This window comes from Erinaceus europaeus, chromosome 6 (genome assembly GCF_950295315.1).
Source record: "Erinaceus europaeus chromosome 6, mEriEur2.1, whole genome shotgun sequence".
Lineage (NCBI taxonomy): Eukaryota > Metazoa > Chordata > Mammalia > Eulipotyphla > Erinaceidae > Erinaceus > Erinaceus europaeus.
In genome coordinates, this window is record NC_080167.1 from 16,865,854 (window position 1) to 16,876,293 (window position 10,440).

Here is a 10,440-nt window from a genome sequence, read left to right on the forward strand (position 1 = left end):
TGCAGTCTTATCCATCTTTATGTTTTAATCTCTGTCTGGATCCTCAAACTGTAGATTGCAATCATTTACTGGACAACCTTCCATAAAACCCACATCAGAAGCATGTGATACAGATAACTGCCGGGTCTGGCTATACATTCCAGAAGGATCTTTCTGGGAGTAGTAAAGCACATGAACCAAGAACTGGACTACAGATAGACCACAGAAGTGGAGAAAAGATAAGAACTTGACCAGAGCAAAACTGTTGAGCAATAGAACAGGACCAGGCTTGAGAAATATTTAGAAATTATGAACCATGATAGCTGGTTGGCTGGGCTAATAAAAAGGAAGGGGTCTGGGCGGTAGCGCAGCAGTGTTAAGCGCACATGGCGCAAGGACTGGCTTAAGGTGGGTTCGAGCCCCAGCTCCCCACCCTCAGAGGTGTTGCTTCACAAGCGGTGAAGCAGGTCTGCACTTGTCTAGCTTTCTCTCTCCCCTTCTCTGTCTTCCTGTCCTCTCTCCATTTCTCTCTGTCCTATCCAACAACAATGACATCAGTAACGACACAATAATAATAACCACAACAAGGGCAACAAAAGTGAAAAAAAAATAGCCTCCAGGAGCAGTGGATTCCTGGCACCAGGAGCAGGCACCAGGCACGGAGCCTCAACAATCATCCTGGAGGCAAAGAAAGAAAAAAAAAAGGAAGAGGTCTAAGTGTCTGATTTAGTTGTATTTTTTTCATTTTATTTATTTACTTTTATTATTTATTTATTTATTTATTTATTTTGCCTCCAGGGTTATTGCTGGGGCTTAGAGCCTGCATATGAATCTACTGCTCCTGGTGGCCATTTTTTTATTTTCTGGGATAGGACAGAGAGAAATTGAGAGGGGAGGGGGAGACAGAGAAGGGAAGAAAAGATAGACACCTGCAGGGCTGCTTCAGACTTGTGAAGAGCCTCTGGCTACAAGTGGGGAGTCAGTGGCTCTAACTGGCATCCTTGTGCGAGTCCTTGCTCTTCGTACTATGTGTGCTTAACCTGGTATGCCACCACGTGGCCACATAATATTTTGTTTATTTATTTTGGATAGAAACAGAAATCAAGAGGGAAGGGGAGATAGAAAGGGAGAACAGAAGCAGCCCACCTGCAGATGGGACTGGGGAACTGAACACAAGTCTTTGCGCCCTGTAATGTGTGCGCTCTACCAGGTATGCCATGACCTAGCCCCTTTTATTTTATTTTTTAAATTTTTATTATCTTTATTTATTTATTGGATAGAGACAGAAATCGAGAAGGAAGGGAGGGATAGAGAGATACCTGCAGCCCTGCTTCACCACTTGTGAAGCTTTCCCCCTGCAGGTGGGGACCGAGGGCTCGAACTTGGGTCCTTGCGCATTGTAACGTGTACACTCAACCAGGTGCGCCACCACCCGGCACCTCTTTTATTTTATTTATCTTCTTTTTCTTTTCTTTTTCTTTTCTTTTCTTTTTTTAACACAAACTAGAGAGGGAGAGCTTTGGCATATGAGATGTTAGAGATCAAACTTGGGACCTCAAATTTCCAAATTCAAGATCCTCACTGTGCCACCTCCCAGGCTCAGTCCCTGGCATCTTCAAAAAAAAAAAAAAAATTACAGGACTAGGCAGTGGCACACCAGGATTAGTGCAGATGGTGCAGAGTGCAAGGACCCTTGCAAGGATCTCAGTTCGAGCCCCCGGCTCCCCACCTGTGGGGGGGGGCACTTCATAAGAGGTGAAGCAGTGCTTCAGGTCTCTCTCTCTCTCTCTCTTTCTCTCTCTTTTGCCTCCAGGGTTATTGCTGGGGCTCAGTGCCTGCACCATGAATCCACTGCTCCTGGAGGCCATTTTTCCCCCTTTCGTTGCCTTTGTTGTTGTAGTCTTGTTGTGGTTATTATTGTTACTGCTGATGTCGTTCATTGTTGGATAGGACAGAGAGAAATGGAGAGAGAGGGGAAGACACAGAGGGGGAGAGAAAGACAGACACCTGAAGACCTGCTTCACTGCTTGTAAACAACTCCCCTGCAGGTGGGGAGCCGGGGCTCCAACTGGGATCCTTAAGTTGGTCCTTGTGCTTTGAGCCGCATGCTCTTCACCCACTGCACTATGCCCAACCTGCTCTCTTTCTTTTTTTAAAAAGATTTTATTTCCAACAAGGGCAACAAAAGGAAATAAATAAATAAATAAATAAATATATTGTAAAAGATTTTATTTATTAATAAAAAAGATAGGAGAGAAAGAACCAGACATTACTCTGGTACATGTGCTGTTGGGGCTTTATTTAACTCAGGACTTTATGCTTGATGTTTCATTCACTGTGCTGCCTCCCAGACCCCCTCTCTCCTCTTCCCTCCCAATTGCTATCTGATATATATATGTCTTTTTTTTCTTTTTTTTTTTTTACCAGAGCACTGCTCAATTCTGGCATATGGTAGTGCTGGAAATTGAACCTAGGAATCTGGAGTTTCAGGCATGAGAATCTCTTTGCATAACCATTATGCAATCTACCCCCACCCCCTTTGTAATTCTTTTTTTAATATAATATTTTAATATTTATTTATTTTCCCTTTTGTTGCCCTTGTTCTTTTATTGTTGTTGTTATTGGTGTCATCGTTGTTAGATAGGACAGAGAGAAATGGGGAAGACAGAGAGGAGGAGAGAAAGATATACACCTGCAGAACTACTTCACCGCTTATGAAACAACTCCCCTGCAGGTGGGAAGCGGGAGGCTCGAACCGGGATCCTTCCTCGAGTCCTTGCTCTTCGTGCCATATGTGTTTAACCCGCTGTGCTACCGTCCGACTCCCCCCTTTGTAATTATTTATTTATTTATTCCCTTTTGTTGCCCTTGTTGTTTTATTGTTGTAGTTGATCTCGTTGTTGTTGGATAGGACAGAGAGAAATGGAGAGCGGAGGGGAAGACAAAGAAGGGGAGAGAAAGATAGACACCTGCAGTCCTGTTTCACCACTTGTGAAGCGATTCCCCTGCAGGTGGGGAGCCAGGGCTCGAACCGGGATCCTTACTCCGGTCCTTGCGCTTTGCGCCACCTGTGCTTAACCCGCTGCGCTACAGCCCGACTCCCTGAAATACTTCTATAAATCCACCAGTCACACCTAAAATAGAGACTGTGTACCTAGCACAAGAATTTCAAAGTTGGGCAGGGGTAGATAGCATAATGGTTACTGACTCTCATGCCTGAGGCTCCAAAGTCCCAGGTTCAATCCCCTGCACCACCATAAGCCAGAGCTGAGCAGTGCTTTGGTAATTAAAAAAAAATAAAAATAAAAATAAAATAATAATAATAATAAAAGAATTTCAAAGTTAACTGGAAAAAGTCTTTTATATATATACTGGAGGCTTAAACCTGAGTCTTTTCATACTGTAACATGTGTGCTCAGCCAGGTGTGCCACCACCCAGGCCCAGAATTACATATTTTAAATGAGAAATAAAATGAGAGGGGCTGGGTGGTGGTGCACCTGGTTGAGCACACATGTTACAGTGTTCAAGGACCTGGGTTACAGCCCCCTGTCCCCACCTGCAGGGGGAAGGCTTTGCAAGTGGTGAAGCAGGGCTGCAGGTGTCTCTTTCTCCTACCCCCAAGAGTTCTGGCTGTCTCTATCCAATAAATAAATAAATAAATAAATAAAATAATAAAAGAAATAAAATAAGAGACAGAGAGAGTCGGAGCATCATCCAGGCATGTACAATGCTAGGAATGAATCAGGGGTCTCATGTTTCAAAGTACAGGGCTTTAACCACTGTGTTACTTGCCAGGCCACTCCCTCTCTACTTTATCTGTTAACTTGATGAATGAAAAAGCAGACCATAGGTCCCAGAGATAGCTCCTATAGTAGGGTGACTGGCTACGGAAGAAGGGCAAACGCTAGAAGAAGAAGTAGGGTGCACACTTTACCATGTGCAAGGATTTGTGTTCCAGCCTCCAGCACCTCGTGGAAATACCAAGGGAAGCCTCCCAAGTGGTAGAGTAGTATTTTGATGTCTCTTTTTGTTCTTTTTCTTTCTTTCTTTCTTTCTTTTTTTAAATTATATTAATTTATTGGATAGAAGCAGGCAGAAATTGAGAGGGAAGGGGGAGAGAGAGGAGAGAGAGAGAGATACCTGCAGCCCTGCTTCACCACTCGTGAAGTTTTCCCCCTGTAGGTGGGGACCAGGGGCTCTAACCTGGGTCCTTGCACATGTCCTTGTAACATGTGCGCCCAACCAGGTGCGCCACCACCTGGCCCGGCTCTTTGTCTTTTTCTGTTTGTTAATTTCTTTGATTAAAATATTTATTAACGAGAGAGAGAAAAAAGACATAACACACAAGAACCTCATTCTGGCATACGTGATACTAGGGATCAAACTTGGCACTTGACACTTGAGTCCAATTCATGGGAGTCGGGTGGTAGCGCAAGTGGTGCAAAGCTCAAGGACTGGCATAAAGATCCCAATTCCAGCCCCCCCCCCCCCGCACCTTCAGGGTTGTCGCTTCACGAGCGGTGAAGCAGGTCTGCAGGTGTCTTTCTCTCCCCCTCTGTCTTCCCCTCCTCTCTCCATTTCTTTCTGTCCTATCCAACAACGATGACATCAATAACAACAACTATAACTACAACAATAAAAAAACAAGAGCAACAAAAGGGAAAATAAATAAATATTAAAAAACATTTAGAGACCCCCCCTGTCCCCCCTCCGGGGAAAATTAAATAAATAAAAACATTGTAAAATAAATGTTAAAGAAAAAAAAAACCCTGTTTCTATTTACCAGTCCCTCGTGTGGCTCTGCGCTCCATTTGGGAGGGATCGTGTGTAATATACTGTATATTGGAAATGTTAGCATTGTTTATATTATAGCTATATTTGTTAAATAAATTAATTTGAAGCTACAGGAAAAAAAATATTTAGGGAGTCGGGCGGTAGTGCAGTGGGTTAAGCGCAGGTGGCGCAAAGCACAAGGACTGGGGAAGGATTCTGTTTCGAGCCCCAGGCTCCCCACCTGCAGGGGAGTTGCTTCACAAGTGATGAAATAGGTCTGCCAGTGTCTGTCTTCTCTCCCCGTCTGTCTTCCCCTCCCCTCTCCATTTCTTTCTGTCCTATCCAACAATGATGACATCAATCACAACTACAATAATAACTACAACAATAAAACAACAAGGACAACAAAAGGGAATAAATAAATATTTAAAATATTTTTTTAAAAAGAGTCCAATTAGGGAATTGTGTGGAGTTGTACCCCTCCTACCCTATGGTTTTGTTAATTAATCCTTTCTTAAATAAAAAAAAATAATAATAATAAAAAAAAGAGTCCAATTCATTATCTGGTTCATATTTTTTTTAAATATTTTATTTTATTTATTTATTCCCTTTTGTTGCCCTTGTTGTTTTATTGTTGTAGTTATTATTGTTGTTGTCGTCGTTGTTGGATAGGACAGAGAGAAACGGAGAGAGGAGGGGAAGACAGAGAGGGGGAGAGAAAGATAGACACCTGCAGACCTGCTTCACCACCTGTGAAGCGACTCCCCTGCAGGTGGGGAGCCGGGGTTCGAACCGGTATCCTTATGCCAGTCCTTGTGCTTTGCGCCACCTGCGCTTAACCCGCTGCGCTACAGCCCGACTCCCTCTGGTTCATATTTTTTACCATAACCACTGCACAACCTCCCAAACTGCTCTCTTTCTTTCTTTTTTAAAAATATTTATTTTCCCTTTTGCTGCCCTTGTTTTTCAACTGTGCCAGCACAGCCACTGTGCACTTAACCTGCTGCGCTACCTCCCCACTCCCGACTGCTCTCTTTCTATCTGTGATTGAAAGGGGATCAAATGAAAAAAGCAAACACACACACACACACACACACACACACACACGACACTGGGACCAGTGGAATTGCACAAATGGAAGAAAAAAAAACTGGTAGAAAAAAAATAACAACAAAACTAACAAACCCTGAAGAGCAGCAAAATGTGAATGTCTCAGGCCCTAATTCTTCAAAAAACAGGAAGAGTATCCCTCTTCTCTCTACTCACACTCTGTAAAATTCCGTTTTCATTTTGCTCAAAGCATTACTCATTCTGATACTATCAGAGTGGTTTCTTGTCTGTTTCTTCCCTAAAAGGAACTGTCTTATAGCTCCATAAATGTTGAATTGGTGAGATCTAGAAAAAGTAAAGTCCTCTCTCTCTCTCTCTCTCTCTCTCTCTGTGTGTGTATAAATGGACACTGGATGGACATTTGTATATGATAGCTGAAACCTATAATTTCACAGCTACTGAATTTGAGAGCTAGGGAGCTTACAGGATGTGCCAGAGCCATAGACAGTAAGTAGTGACAAAATTGTCACTTTCCACTTTTCCAAGTGATTTCACTGACATCACCTTATTTGATAGGGTCCTTGGCCAACGGTGGGAACTCCAAAATACCCCTGGGGACAAAAATGAGAGAACAGATGAATGACCTTTGCCCAACTCCCTGAGTGGTGCCCCAAGGGAAGATCTGTAAATGGACACCTTCTTTGTATTCAAAGTAAAGACTATCCAGGACATCCTGTGCTTCTCTGGGACAGCACAGGGCTGTTTTATTTGGGTTAAGGTAGCCCTCCAAAGGATTTACATTCCATTCAGGGTTTTGTTTGTTTGTTTGTTTTTTTGCCTCCAGGGTTATTGCTGGGGCTTAAGGTGCCTGCACCACAAATCCATTGCTCCTAGAAGCTATTTTCCCCCTTTTCTTGCCCTTGTCTTCTTTTTTTAGTCTATGTTGTGGCTATTATTATAGTTGTTATTTATGTTGTTATTGTTGGGTAGGACAGAGAGAAATGGAGAGAGAAGGGGAAGACAGAGAGGGGGGAGAGAAAGATAGACACCTGCAGACCTGCTTCACTGCCTGTGAAGCGACTCCCCTGCAGGTGGGGAGCCGGGGGCTCGAACTGGGATCCGATCCTTATGCCGGTCCTTGCGCTTTGTGCCATGTGCACTTAACCTGCTGCACTACCGCCTGATAACCCCCCCTTTAAAAAAATCATATTTACAACAAGGGCAACAAAAGGGAATAAATAAATAAAATAAATATTAAAAAATTTAAAAAATCATGTTTATTTATTTATTTATTGTATTGACAGACACAGAAATCGAGAGAGAAGGGGGTGATAGAGAATGAGAGAGACAGAGACACCTGCAGCCCTGCTTCACCACTAGCAAAACTTTCCCTCTGCGGGTGGGGACTGGGGGGGTCTCAAACCTAGGACTTACATTCCAAAGGGACCTCAAATTAAACTGCTGGGTGACTTTGCTCAACAAACAAGCCACCTGTTTCAACTGGTCCTCACCTCTTCATCTGTAAAATGAGTGTGTGAGTTGGGCTAACAAGGTTGATTTTGAGAGGTTGAGCCACTGACTTAGTAGAGGTTGTGCTTGTGGGTTTTGAGCACTGGAACAAAATACACTTTCAATCAAACACACACACACACACACACACATTAAACTAGAGCACTGCTCAGCTCTGGCTTATGGTGGTGTGTGTATGTGTTGGTTGAACGCAAGACCTTGGAGCTTCAGGCATGAGTCTCTCTCTTTTTAAAGATTTTATTTGCTAATGAGAAAGATATATACAGAGAAAGAACCAGACATCATTCTGGTACATATGCTGCTGGAGATTGAACTGGGAACCTCAATCTTGAGGTGGACCCTCAGTGCTTTATCCACTGTGCCATCTCCTGGACTGCTCTTTTTTTTTTTTTTAACAAACAAATAAATAAGTAAATTATTGTGGTGGTCTGGGAGGTGGCGCAGTGGATAAAGCATTGGACTCTCACATATGAGTTCCTGAATTTGATACCCGGTAGGGTAGCACATGTACCGGAGTGATGTCTGGTTCTTTCTCTTTCTCCTCTTATCTTCCTAATAAATAAATCTTTTTTAAAATTTATTTCTTTATTGGGGAATTAATGTTTTACATTCAACAGTAAATACAATAGTTTGTACATGCATAACATTCCCCAGTTTCCCATTTAACAATACAACCCCCACTATGTCATTTATCATCCTTCATGGACCTGAATTCTCCCCACCCACCCACCCCAGAGTCTTTTACTTTGGTGCAATACGCCAATTCCATTTCAGGTTCTACTTGTGTTTTCTTTTCTGGTCTTGTTTTTCAACTTCTGCCTGAGAGTGAGATCATCCCATATTCATCCTTCTGTTTCTGACTTATTTCACTCAACATGATTTTTTCAAGGTCCATCCAAGATCGGCTGAACCTAATAAATAAATAAAAAAAAATTTTTTTTTGCCTCCAGGGCTATTGCTGGAGCTCCATGCTTGTACTATGAATCCACTGCTCCTAGAGGCCATTTCCCCCCACTTTGTTCCCCTTGTTGTTGTTATTGTTGCCATTGATGTTGTTGTTGGATAGGAGAGAGCAAAATCGAGAGAGGAGGGGAGATGGTGGGAGGAGAGAAAGACACCTGCAGACCTGCTTCATGGCCAGGGAAACGATCCCCCTGCAGGTGGGGAGCCGGGGGCTCGAACCAGTATCCTTAGGCCAGTCCTTGTGCTTTGCACCATATACGCTTAACTCACTGTGCCCACCCAACCCCTGCCTTTTTTTTTAAATTTATTTAAACCAGCTCTGATTTATGGATGCAGGGGATTGAACCTGGGACTTTGGAGCCTCAGGCAAGAAAGTCTCTGCATAGTCACTGCTATTTCCCCCACTCATTTTATTTTATAGCAAAGAGAGACAGAAATCAGAGCACCATTCTGGTTCATAGCACACAAAGGTCAAACCAGGAATCTCAGACATAAGGGTCCAGGGCTTTACCAGCTATCTCCCCTTGCCGTTCAATAAACTTTTTCAAACTATGGCAGCAATTGGATCCAACTGTTTGGATCAGTTCAGATGTGGGAGAGGTCAAAACTACTGTGTGGTCCGGGAGGTGGTCCAGTAGATAAAGTGGTCTCTCAAGCATGAAGTCCCAAGTTCAATCCCCAGCAGCACATGCACCAGAATCATATCTGGTTCTTTCTTTCTGTGTGTCTATCTTTCTCACAAATAAAATATTTAAGAAGAAAAAAGAAAAGTTATAGGGGGCCGGGCGGTAGCGCAGCAGGTTAAGCGCACATAGCGCAAAGCCCAAGGACCCGTGTAAAGATACCGGTTGGAGTCCCCGGCTCCCCACCTGTAGGTGGGTCGCTTGCAAGCGGTGAAGCAGGTCTGCAGGTGCCTGTCTTTCTCTCCCCCTCTCTGTCTTCCCCTCTTCTTTCCATTCCTGTCTATCCTATCCAACAACAACGACAGCAATAAGAACAACAATAATAACAATGATAAACAACAAGGGCAACAAAAAGGGAAAAAATAAGGGAGTCAGGCGGTGGCGCAGCGGGTTAAGCGCATGTGGCGCAAAGCGCAAGGACCGGTGTAAGGATCCTTGAGCCCCCGGCTCCCCTCCTGCAGGGGAGTCTCTTCACAGTCTGTGAAGCAGGTCTGCAGGTGTCTGTCTTTCTCTCCGCCTCTCTGTCTTCCCCTCCTCTCTCCACTTCTCTGATCTATCCAACAACAATGACATCAAGAACAACAATAATAACTACAACAGTAAAACAAGGGCAACAAAAGGGAAAATAAATATTAAAAAAAAAAAAAAGGAAAAATATCCTCCAGGAGCAGTGGATTCTTAGTGCAGGCACTGAGTCCCAGCGATAACCTTGGAGGCAAAAAAAAAAAAAAAAAGGTTATAAAAACAATGGTCCAGGAGGTGGCGCAATGGGTAAAGTGTTAGACTCTCAAGCATGAGGTCCAGAGTTCAATCCCTGGCAGCACAAGTACCAGAGTGATGTCTGGCTTAGTCTCTCCTATCTTTCTAATAAATAAATAAATCTTTAAAAACAAACAAACGGGAGTTGTTGGGTAGTGCAGCGGATTAAGCGCACGTGGTGCAAAGCGCAAGGACCAGCATAAAGGTCCCGGTTCGAGCCCCCGGCTCCCCATCTGCAGGGGAGTCGCTTCACAGGAGGTGAAGCAGATCTGCAGGTGTCTGTCTGTCCCCCTCTGTCTCCTCTCCCTCCATTTCTCTCTGTCCTACCTAACAACGACATCAATAACAACAAGAACAATAACTACAACAATAAAACAAGGGCAACAAAAGCGAATAAATAAATAAATATTTAAAACAAACAAACATAAAAATACTACTGGGGATCAACTAGGCACTCCAGGTCAGAAAAGGGAGTTGAGGGGGTCAAAGGGCAGGTTCCGGTCACTCCTAGGAGAGAAAAACCGGAAGTCTCAAATGGGATCCCCCTTGCAGTCCGGTCTGTCAACCGCAGGACTGAACAGCCGCGGATATAGGGAGGAGTTGGGGACCTGCCTATGGCGTCGTGGGTGTCTCTGGGCCGCAGCCAATCAGCGCGGGGAGACGGTAAAATTTAAACCCCCTCCCACCTCCTTCGCCCCGACC